We start from the raw sequence: 11,246 nt of genomic DNA on the forward strand, positions 1-11,246 counted from the left end.
GAATGCTTTGATAGTGGTTTCTAAACGTGTTGTAACAGTGCTGAGGAAATTATTATTTAAGAGTGCCAAGGTAGCTGGCCAATGTCATTGCAAGGCTGCTTTAAAAAGTGTTTGAAAAGTCATGGCAGTTGGGAGAGATTCCTAAGGACTGGCAAACAGCAAAGACACTCCTGTTTTCGAGACGGACAAAAAGAAAAAGCAGCTGATGTTGTTTATTTTGACTTTAGCAAGGCTTTCAACACTGTCTCCCATAATGTCTACATAGACAAACTGATGAAGTTTGGACAATGTAAACAGGCAGTGAGGTGGCTTGAAGACTGGCTGAACTGCTGGGATAAAAGGGTAGCAGCATGAACTCCTGCTGGAAGGTAGTCACTATTTGTGAGCTCCAGCACTGGATACTGGATCCAATACTGTTTAACATCTTCACTGATGACCTTGATAAAGGGGCAGAGTGCACACACAGCAAGTTTGTGAATGATGCAAAATTAGAATGGTTCGTACGCTAAATGGTTGTGCTGCCTTTCAGAGGGACCTTGACAGGCTGAAGAAACGGGCGAACAGGAATCTCATGATTTTTAACAAAGGGAAATGTGAAGTCCTACACCTGGGAAGGAATAACCCCCTCCACCAGCACAAGCTGGAGAATAACCAGCTGGAAATCAGCTTTGCAGAAAAGACCTAGTTACCTTGGGATCCTGGTGGACAAGTAGATCGTGAGCTAAGAATGTGCCCTTGTGGCAAAGAAGGTCTACAGTTTCCTGTGCTGTATTAGGCAAAGCGTTGCCAGCAGGTGGAGGGAGGTGATTCTTTCCCTTTTTCCAATACAGTCCTGGATGCCCCCGTATACAAAAAGGACACTGACATACTGGAGTGAGTCCAGCGAAGGGCATGAAGATGATTTAGGGACTGGAGCATTTGACATGTGGAAGAGAGACAGAGAGCTGGGATTGTTAAGCCTGGAGAAGAGAAGGCTTAGGGAGATTTTATAAAAGTGGTATGGGGGAAAGGGAGTAAAGAAAGTGAAGTTAGATTCTTTTCAGTGACATGCTGTGAAAGGATAAGAGGCAATGGAAACAAACTGAAACACAATGTATTCAGATTAAACATTAGAAAAACAGGCTTTATTATGAGAGTGTTCAAAAGCTGGAAGAGGTTGCCTGCAGAGACTGCAAATTCTCCATCCTTGGAGACATTCAAAGCCTGAATGAATCTGTTACTGAGCAACCTACTTTAGTTGACCTTCATCATACAAGAAGGGTGGTGGATGAGGGGAGAACAGCTGATATTGTTAGGAGATTGATAGACAATGTTCAGGGGTCCCTTTCAACCCCAGCGTTTCTGTGACTCTGAAATTACTTTCAAGAACTACACCTTCCACACACTATGTAGACTAGTATGTCTGCATAAAATGTCATGACTTACTGAAACATGACTATGACTGAAACTATCAGAAAACGTATCTGATATGGCAAAATGTTGTTTCCTGAACCACAGTGCATAGAAAAGCCTTTTTTCTGGGGTTGTGAGGAACTGGGTGGATATATGGGTAGCAGAGAAGTATGGCTAGGGTAGTTGGTTGAAAGAAACCTATTTTGTTTCCTTTTCTAACCCATGAAAAGGTTTTGCCAGTGTCTTGGCATTCATCTGTCAATAGGAAACAATATACAGGGTCTGTAAAGCAAAAGCCTGAAACTCTTGAGCATTGTTCAGTTTTCAGTCCTTCAGTCCTACAGGCGAAGTAGACCACATATATTGACTAATTAATAAATAAGATGTTCGGTATTTGTCTCTTCGTAGATAAGATTTCTGCTAAAGTAACATCTCCCATTCCCTGTGACATACCTAACAAGGTATTTCACAAACTGAGAACAGCTAAATTTCTAGTTCTCAATATTCACCTGTTGGGGAGAACATATTTATTTCCTGTATGGATACAAATAGCTGGGAAAAGCATGCTGTTGTTACTAACATGGCTCAAGTCACAATTATGATGTTCAAAACTAGACAGTACTTCTAAAAAGATCTTGCTTTTCACTGTCTGAAGTTTTATATGTTTTAACTTTCAGCAGTAAATGTGTCACTCATCCAGAAGCTTCATCCAGAAGTCTTATTGGCACACACTCCATTATACCAAATAATACTAAATAATGAAGAAGAATGGAGACTGATTATTAATGCAAAATGACTTGAATAAGGGAATGAATAGAATGACAAAAATAGATTAAATAATTGCGAGTCTCAGCAAGGATGTTAAAATGTACGTCTTACATAAATCAAAAATGAAGTGTGTACGACACAGAATGAGTCATCTTGTGAATAAGGGGAAGATGAATTTAAATGTTATTTGCCAGTAGTCATAGATGGTACCACTCTGGTTCTGTCAATCTGCTAAATAATAAAGATGAACCTAACACAGGAAGTCAGTAGGAGTTTTGCTTGGCTAAGGAATGCAGCATAGAGCACTAGGAAAGTAATGAATTTAAATAAGAAATATCTATTGTGTTGGCCTACATTCTAATCCTGCCTCTAGCGAATTAACTGGGAACATGGAAGAACCCCTCTCCTCTGATATAAATTAGTTCCTTTGTTAGCAACAAAGTAAAACGTAAAGTAACTTGCCAATAGCCTATAACGTTATTTTTTTCTCAAAATAGTAGGAGCTTTCACTGTTTAGTTTGGTTTTTTTTTTTTTAATTAATGTTTGTCAGTGAAGGACAAGTTATGAATGTTGGTCATTTTAGAGGCAGAAGAAATTTAAATTTTTATCATATGCCATAGTACACATTAAAGAAATAGTAAATCTCTAGGACAAGGGACTTGTAAGAATTAGCATACAGATGATACCACATTATCAAATCTGAGTTATATAAATAGGTATTATTACATTCATCATAGAATATTTCATTATTGAATTAGAAATTGTAAGTTTTAAATTAAATGGCATTTTCATATGAATTTCTGACTATAGATAAGATGTCACAGATGAGGCTTGAAAGTTTCTATTTTTTTAGTGATGTCTGGATTGAGTCAGTTTTTAAAAGCCTCCCTCTTCCCTCTACTTACCACGGTAAAAAAAAATGCAAAAATGACTGCTATTTTGTTGTGCTTACATATCCGAATTCTCAATTTTTAGCTTGTCATTGATAAAGGAAAACAAAAAAAAAAGAAATAGTGGCATGGTTTTAGTGCACTGAGAGTAGAAGAAGAGTAGACAAGTAAACAGAGATTAGAAAGACAGGGGAAGTCAACTTGGAGAAAAAAATCTAGAAGTGCAGGAAGGTCAGAACAGGCGAGAAAGCTTGGAAGAGACAGATGTGCTTGGGAACAAAAAGGGTAAATGCAATTTCTGGAGTAGAGCGAAGCCTTGGACTCATTAAAGCAGAGCAAAACAATCAAGAAGGAGACTTTGGGGAGCAAAGAGAGCAATCACACCTTGGAAGGAAAAAGAGAAAGAAACTGGGAAGTGGGCCTGAAAGTGGAGAGCAGCAGAGAGTTGAGAAATGAGGTTTTGGGAGATAGGGCTTTGTTAGGATGGAGTTAAGCAAAAAATATTGCTAAAGGCTCCAGCTCTCTGAAATGTCAGCCAAGGTGGCTGTTTGTAAATCTCTGGGTTTATTTATTTGTCTTGCCACAATATATAAAGGAATTTATTTAGTTAGTGAAACACATTTTTATTGCATTCTGCAGAGCCTATTCTCCCTTCAGTGCTAATGGGAAATTGTTGAATAAATCGATGGGAGAACAGATGTCCTTGAGTACTTTTCCATTGACAATTTTTTCTTGCTATTTAGAATTTTTAAGAATATGCAAACTTTTGGAGAAGTCCACATAGAATGTGCCTAATTCATGCAGGCTAGAAATACAGAAATTCATACTTAATTGTGAAATATAGAGGACTGATAAATGCTTAAATGATAGAACTCTGAATCACTTAATCACTAACATCGTCAGATTGTCAGTGATGTTACTCCAACAGAAAGTGCTCCCCTACGTGAAAAACAATTGTACACTGTATTCCCAAACACTATCTTGGACAGTGAATTAAGCAGTCTGAGTGATTAATGGATTCAGTGAATACTGAAATAGATTAATCCGTCTTTGATTATGGTGGGTTCAGAGAAGTAAAGAAGTTATGGAAAAAAAAAAAAAAAAACAAGAAGAAAGGGGTTCTGCTAACAGCACAGTTCTTTCATTGAAAGCTCTGAAGTTTTGTAGAATTTGTCCAATTATACATATTTAATCAGACATATTACATTGGGAAAGAGTCTGCTTCCTTTGCTTGTAACAATTAGTATCTCACTCTTCTGGTGGAATACCTAAAAGCAACAGAATGCCTTGAGAGGTAATGTACTTGGAGAGGTAATGTTCTTCATATAAAGATGAGGAGGAAATAATGTGTTTTAAAACTTCTTTCATTATTGTCTTTTTTTTTCACCGTGTATCAGTGCTTTGAAAAGTTTCCTCCCTTGCGTAATCTGATTGTTGGCTTACATCACCATGCTGCAGCCTGAGCTAAGCCAAAGCAACCAAAACCCCAATGAATCTGCAGTATCTCCTCTACTAATACCCACATTTTTTTCACGGGTTTCATAACTAACAAACTACAGAAGAATGTTGTTTGTACCTGTTGGTGGATCTATAGGAGAGGCTGAGGGAACTGGGCATGTTTAGTTTGGAGAAGAGGAGGCTGAGGGGGGACCTCATTGCCCTCTACAACTACCTGAAAGGAGGTTGTAGAGAGGTGGGTGTTGGCCTCTTCTCCCAAGTGAATAATGACAGGACCAGAGGAAATGATCTAAAGTTGCAGCAGGGGAGGATTAGATTAGATATCAGGAAGAATTACTTTACTGAGAGAGTGGTCAGGCACTGGAACAGCCTGCCCAGGGAGGTGGTGGAGTCGCCATCCCTGGAGGTATTTACAAAACGTGTAGACATGGCACTTCAGGACATGCTCTAGTGGCCGAGATTGTTGGTTTGTGTCTGTTTGTGGGTGGGTGTGGTATGTTTTCTGTTTGTGTGGGGTTTTTTTGGTTTGGTTTTTTTTTTTGTGGCTGGACTCGATGATCTCAAAGGTCCCTTGCAACCATGAAGATTCTGTGATTCTGTGATAGCTCATATATTCAGAAGACAAAAATGAGGAGAGCAAAATGTCTTCACAGCAACTACCAATATACAATTTTTCTTCTATTTGATGTGACAATTGTTATATTTTGGACAGGGATATTAGGAACCAAAGGCTGAAATCCTTCTTGTACTTAGGAAACACACCTTGTTTGGTAACCTTCCTACCCATGTTGTCTCATTCTTCTGTTTTGTTCAGTAAAAATATACATATATATCTATATACACACATAAAGTTCTTTCCCTCTTTGACTGTTACACTGACACACACAGACACACAAATTAGTATAAAAAGCAGAAGGGGGGTGGGTTACACAACTTCTTCTGGTTTGATGTGATTGTGTAGAGTAAAAACCATACCCAGAAACTAGAAGGAGAAGGGTTCTCTGCCATGTCATTGAGTGGAGGAAAGGGCAGACTTAGACATGCTAGATACAGGTATTGTCAGGTTACATGTGTTGAACCATGAAGAGAGTCGTTTCTGGCATCTTGTAAGAAGCCTGCTGGTGGCTGGTACATGGAGCCATAACCTCCACATCAAAAGAGGGAAACTTTGTCTGTTTGGAGTCCATTCAAGTCATGACTATTGTAAAGGGTGTTTGTCTTTAGCAGGGAGGATGCATAGAGGCCTGAACTTGAATCTTGGCTGCAGGAAAGATTTTTTTCATCGTTTTGAGTAGTGTCAGAAAAGGTGGGTACAATCCACATTTTGAATTTCAGCACCTTGGGGTACCCATCTCATAAACCAGACCCAGCAACTTACTCATGGCGTGCATGAGAGTAAGTGATGCACAAGAGAGGCATGTATCACAAGACTTGCCTTGCAATTGACCTCTGTGAGACTTCATCCACAGCCTCCCATAGGGATCTGAGTGAATATTAGACCCCCTACAGGTCAGAGAGTTCTGCCAACTTGCATCAAGTTTACATTAAAACAAGAAAGGAAAAATAAATTCTCAAACCTTTCAAATGGAGAAACATTTTTTGAATTAAGATTTATTACTTGGTTTCATAATCTGTTACTTGACAGCGGCTGGCTATACAAAGTGTGGAGTCTATTGGATTAGTTTATATAACAGATGGTTCTGTTTTCAAATTTACTCCAAATGTTCAGATGCTTTAGTAAATTAATATTTCCCATCTGATAATAGCCCATGGGCTCAGCTTTAAGCTTTGGTCTTTCAACAAAAAAAAGAGTTAATAAAGACCACTGGGAATCATTGACACTTGATTTGAAAATGACAGCCTGGGGAGTGACAGGACTAGGGTAAAATGCATAACCAATGGCAATAAGAGTATTGTAATGAGGTTTAAGCTAAAATCAGAATGTATGCAGTGTTGCAGTTTACTTCTCAAAATAATTTTATGGGAAGATTTTGAGACATATTTCATGTGTTAGACAGGTGTGTATGTATCTTGCACTATTCAAAAGTTCCACAGGTGTGTATGTATCTTGCACTATCTAGAAGTTCCACTTGTGTAAAAAACAGTCTTGAAAGTGCATAAAGCAAGACCAGGTCAATAAATTCATTAAGCCTCATGAAAGCTCTATAAAATGGATGAGACTATCAGTGTAGCACAACACCCTATTGCAGTGTATTAATTGTAATAAATGGGTCATCCTATGTGTTTTTGAATCATTGGAAGAAAAAACAACAGCAAAAAAGAAATCGAAGACAACTTCTAAAGATCTGCAGGCAGTACACTGTGTTGTCTGTTTCTTACTCAGTAGACATATAGAGTTGTTCTATATCATCATGTGAACCTTATATCAACCTTCAACAGTTTTCTTCCTTTCTCTAAATTGGTATCTAAAAAAAAAAAAAGCCTTACTAAAGGGTATTAAGAAAATAGGAACTTCAAACAGTGAAGTTGCTATTTGAACATAAATTTTCTCTCTGTACATACATGTGATATGATATTAGTTCAATTACATAGCACATTTAATTAGACAGCCACATCCCACTTCTCCTACAGAACTCCAACCTCATTAATGGCTATGACAAATGGTGCTCATTGAAGATTGGTCTTTATTCAGTAGTTCTTCACAGTCTCATTTTTCAATATATGACCCTATGCATTATTTACCATGTGCCATCCAAACCTGTTCTGAATATAGCACTTTTACTGTGTACAGAAATATTTCTACTGGGCTCTTGCATTAATGCCAATGAATTAGTTCAAAAGGAGTATGTGACCTTAGATGGAATTCCAGAGTTATGTGACCAGGCCCTGTCTGTGATGTAAAGGGTGAGTAAAAATCTTTCAGGGAGCTATGAGAATTGACTGTCAAGTTGAGTAGACTGCTATCCAGGGATGACACATAGAGGATTATGGAAAACAAAAGTGCAGTTTCTTTCCACCATGGAAACTTAAGAATCTTACTCAAGGGTACAGGAAAGCACATCCTTGTACTTTGGACAAAAGCCCTATCTCTCACCCTTAGTAATGGGGAATCATAGAACTGTCTAGGTTGGAAGAGACCTTTCAGATCATCAAGTCCAACCATCAAAGTATCTAAGTTCTTGCTTTGAGTAAAGAGCAGTGAACACTTTTATTTTCAAATTTGAATAGAGGAGGAGGGAGCAAAGAAGTTGATGGTACTGTTGCCATGATGTTGGTGATGCAATAGTTTACTAATTAAGCATTCACTTGACATGTTAGAAATCCAGGCTTAGTTAATTTCCATCTCTCCTTGCCAGAGGAATCAAATGTATTCTCAACAGCCATTCCACTATGCAAAAAAACATTCAAGTTTTACTTCATCAGGCAAGTAAGTGGACAAGGTGAACCATAATTCCTTACTTTAATGTCTAGAATATGCAGTTGAGAATGAGGGAGAAAATGAGTGAGCAGCTGCTGCCTAAGACAGGGAATATCTATTTTACTTTTTTCCTAAAAAAGAAATCCTTTAAAAATATTAAAAATCTACAGTGGAGTGCAAGGCTTTCTAATCCAGCACTGCTGTTGTGTGGAGCCTAACAACTTGACCAGAAAGTTTATACACATTGTCCTTCCATGTTGTGGCACAGTTTCAAAGGGAACCAGTGTTTCTATCCTCCCTTCCTTGCATTCCCCAAAAGTCTGTTGTGTGAAAGCCTTGAGTATGACTCACCTCAGAAGAAGGGGAAATTGAGTCTGTACCTCCTACATCCCTGAGAAATGCCATACTGACTAGACTATTACCTAACAGGAGGCACCACCTTCTTGGCCAGTTAGGTTTTAAGAGAAATCAGTAGGAGTAAGCCTTTTAATAGACATATATGGGAGTTTCTAGATTCAAATCAGGCTGAGGAAAGCATGTATTGAAATAAGCCTTATTTACAGTGACATAGCTCTCCGTGAATATGCAGAAGCAGAATTTTAGATACTTGTTATACTGCGAGGTAATTGAGACTTATGGAGATGAGGTGTTTCCAAGATTGGGTGGAAACAGAAACAGGTGTTACTGGATCTCAGAATTAGATGGAGGCTCTGGCTTAAATTTACATAGAGACCTGCTGTCATTATTTCATTCCTTTCAATCTGTCCATAGCACTTTAAAAATATTAATGATTTTATTTTACTAACAGTCTTGTCCAGTAGAGACTATTATCATCGCAGAACTATGACAGACTATAGCTAAAACAGTGAAAGAACATAAGGTGGCCAGCCTGACACAGATGAGTTGGCATTATAAGAACAGTCTAAGTGAGGAGTAGAGCTCATCTTGAAACCTCTTTGGTCTCACTGATCTCAGTTACAGCAGTGAGAGCTCAGCACACTTGCTGTGTGGTTTCACACTGCACAACAAACAAAAGGCAACCACCTTGTCCACTTCAGAAAATTTCAGATTGTTTTACTTTCCCAGCAGCACCTAAGAGCTGCAATAGTGGCTGAGACAGAACACGTTTATCCAGGGAAGCTTTAATTTATCTAGCCTTGAGGACATCCCTCTGCCTCCTGCATTTTCCAGTCTCAGTGTTATGCTTTATGGCAAGACTCTGGTAGCTCTTCTTATTCACCAGACAGCCTTGAGCACCGTGCACTAAATAAGGCCTGGCTTCACTTGGAACCACTGTATCATCATGGACATTGGTTGTATCGATATACATGTGCACAAGAGAGTCACATCACAACTTCATAAAGCAATTTAGATTGCAGTGACAACACAGGAACAAAACTCAGACTAAAATACCACTGAACTTTCAATCCTGCAAAATATTGTGCATCCTTGCGTGGGTCTGGGTTCTTGAAATGTGTAACACAACTGTTTAGCACTTGAGCTAAAAAAGTAATTTGTTGTAACAGAAGGCTTTTATCTTCCACTAGGGGGGAATGGATACACATACTTTGCTGGTGAGTTTAACAAATCTTTGCTAGCTCATGAAGAAATTATGAGGCTTGGGGGTAGTAAGTTAACTGGTGTCTTAAGGTAAAGATTAAGAAAGTGATAGTCTAAATAAAGAAACTCACCCTAAGAATGATGCCTAGTTTCCTTTTATCTGCCTCTAGTTTTCTGAGAGCTTTGGGATACACTCAGGTCAAACTTTTTTCTGCAACTAAGAGGTGAAAAAATTGAAAAAGTAGGACTTTAAGAAAAACACCAAGTATTAAAAGATGCACAGTAAAAGGGTCTGAGTAGATGAAATTTAGTAACATATTTGGTGACTGAAAGCAGGGTCACCAGTTCAAAAGCGCTGAGCAGCCTCCACCATGGACACCAGTTCCTGTGCTACATAAAATGACTCCAAGCCTCCTGGTGCTACCCTTACTCCATTCATTACAATCAACAGCATCTTACCTTACAAACTGTCCCAGTGGTTTCTACATTAATTTACTGTGAAGCAAAGGTGACAGGATCTGACATTTAGCAAAAAAACTTTCCAAAATCACTAATGATGTGGAGATCCCAGTTCTGGGATCTTTGATTGCCAAAGCTAGGAGGGATTTTGAGTTTGGGTCTCAGCCAGGTCCTCAGTCCTGTGATGGGCTGAGGACCTTCAGCTCCCTAACAGCCTTGGCTATGTATGCTCTTCTGACTGTGTCACCTTGGGCTTCAATTACTGCTCTCAATTTTTATTTTCCCTACTCCTGTTCATTCTTCTATTAACGCCAGTTCTCCTCCCTTTTCCTCCCTTGTGGCAATGAATTTTCATTCAGTGTGGGCCTCTCCAGTTCCCACTGAAGTCAACGAGTGCTTTGCCATGGACTTCCGTGGGAACAAGATCTGGCCTTTCCTATTCTTTCTCTCTCTTTATCCACCCACAGCTGTCGTCTATCTATTCTTATGCTGCTTCTCTAGGTTTTTTTAATTCTCTGTCCAATACTATAAACTTCATATTTTTTTAATATTTTTCTGGCCTCCTTACGCACTGTAATCTGAACCTTTTGCTATTTAACCTCCCTAACATTTCACACACCCATTCCCTTGTCCCTCTTTCATTTTGTTTCTTTTCCAGCTTTTGGCTTTCCTATTTTAACCTCTCTGACTGAAATAGGAAACAGAAAAATAAACGAAAGTACTAAGAACTTCATACAGTAGCTGGGTGAGGTGGTGGTTTGGATTCATCAAAGGGTATTAGTTTTTCAAATTTTAATAGCCTAGATAGGAATCTTGTTCATTATTCATCTGTGTTAGAATCGTAATGAAACGCTGTAGTGGGGGGAATTAAATTTCTAGACAGATGCTTCATAAATAAAGAAGCATTTCATAAATATCAAATTATGCCACTATCTTAGCATGTGCAGGTTCTCTGTCATTAAAGAAATGTGATAATTATCTCTGACTATTCATTATAATTTAAGAACGGATAATGAGTAGAAAATGTAGGTGTGAAGGAAGGAAATACCCGTAGCACTGAGGTTTTACCTTTTCTCTTTTATATCTGAGTTTTAGGGGGGGTTGCAGTATTAATTCAGCACTCATTTCAGCAGAGAAAGTAAGTATGTGGTTAAATAATATCTCATTCAACAGTACATTTAACTGTATGTTTCACTACCTGCTGAACAGTATTTTTTCCTTGCAACAGGCTCTTTCTCTTTGAACAGTACTCTGTTCCCACTGGCGCTTTCAAAGATATGGTCAACAAGAAAACTTATTTTGTTGGTTTTAAAAATATATTTCATGAGCAGAATTAAAT

Source organism: Numenius arquata, chromosome 2, assembly GCF_964106895.1.
Source record: "Numenius arquata chromosome 2, bNumArq3.hap1.1, whole genome shotgun sequence".
NCBI classification, from domain to species: domain Eukaryota; kingdom Metazoa; phylum Chordata; class Aves; order Charadriiformes; family Scolopacidae; genus Numenius; species Numenius arquata.